We start from the raw sequence: 1,445 nt of genomic DNA, 5'->3' as shown, positions 1-1,445 counted from the left end.
CCGTCTGGGAAGCTCCTTAGCCAGAGCAAACACCTCAATGACCGAGTTCCTGGGCTTGAAGGCTAAGAGACAGCACCGTGGCGTGCCAAGATCAAGTGTCATCCCAGAGTCCAGGAAGCACAAATGTTCTGCATCCTGCTTCGGAGCAGGCCTGGGCTCTTACAAACTTGCGAGCAGTCACTTGAGATGCACCTGTTGGCCTCTTCTCATCCAGAGTAAGGTATACTGAAGAAACCCAAAACTTGACTTTTGGAAACACAACGAGTCAGAAGAACTAATGGACCCCCTGCCTCACCGTCTCCACAAGCTTGAGACCCCAACAGATGGTACCTGGCTACCACTGCTGACCAATGTAGCCCCGATCACAATAGAAATCCTGAATGAGGGAGAGAGAATGTAGATCAAAAGTCATATTCTGTAAAAGATCAGACTCACCCTCCAGATTCCTTAGCTCTCCAACCTAAGCAGTGGTCTGAGTTGAGTGGCTGAAAGACAAAAGGAGGAACAGTAGAACTGAAATGGAATCGAAGTCTGGTGAAGAACCAGCTCATTTCAAACAATAACAAATAATAATAATAAAGAAGACCTATCAGTCTGGCAGAGACTGGCGGGACACCCAAGACTATGTTTCCTAGACACCCTGCACAAAACTAAATGCAGTTTCAGAAAATCACCGTTCAGCCAGACAATCGACAGGCGTATACAGTGAGCAATACTTTCCTTGAAGAGAGGAGCGTGCTCCTCAAACATTCGACTACATGAGACCTAAAGAACAGCACTGGGAACGGGGACAAGGGGCTGCTGGCAGAGCCATCACGGTTCCTATCTACCCAGTGAAAGCACGCACCTGTGTCTGTGGGTCTAGCTGTGACCCGCAGCTCACCGGGGAGCAGGACATCACCCTCTGTGGGGTGCTGAAACTGCAGCCGAGTTCTCCTTCGCGATGAACAGCATTTCACGTCAGCGTGGCGTGCCTCCTGAAACCTTTCCTCGAGGGAAAAGATGGCCTCACTGGGCTTACGACTGCTGACCTGGAGCTCATGAAGGCCCTATGCCAGGTGGTGCGCAGCTGACAGATTGTTCATATAGGGTTCAATGCAGAAGCCGGCAGTGGTCATCTGCACCGAATGTGGAAAGTGGGCGGCTCTGGAAAGATGGCAGTTTGACATTGCATGTGACAAGACTGCACCAGATGACACCGTGCCCAGAGAGACATCCCAAAGCCATCCAAGATGACATTCTTGCAGTGAAAAGATGGATCACAGCCACAGTAACTGCCATTGTTGGAAGTTTCTTGCTCATTTGATCTGTGGATTTATATGGATAAAGATTTATATCGATAGGAACTGAAAATCCAGGGAATCCAGGGCGGATGAGCCCTACAGGACCAGTGGTGTGAGTGGCGAAACAGGGAGGGTAAAGGGAGAGTGGGTAGGAAAGAGGGA

General features: G+C 49.9%; 1 pseudogene; it reads left to right on the top strand.

Annotated features, from left to right (window-relative positions):
- Positions 1-758: 758 nt before the first annotated feature.
- LOC115871256 overlaps positions 759-1,445 on the top strand; it is a 1,123-nt pseudogene continuing 436 nt past the window's right edge.

Source organism: Echinops telfairi, unplaced genomic scaffold (assembly GCF_000313985.2).
Source record: "Echinops telfairi isolate 266 unplaced genomic scaffold, ASM31398v2 ScPeMD7_4225;HRSCAF=4972, whole genome shotgun sequence".
Taxonomy (NCBI): Eukaryota; Metazoa; Chordata; class Mammalia; order Afrosoricida; family Tenrecidae; genus Echinops; species Echinops telfairi.
Note: the sequence above shows the minus strand (reverse complement) of the source record. Positions and strands in the feature narration are given on the sequence as shown.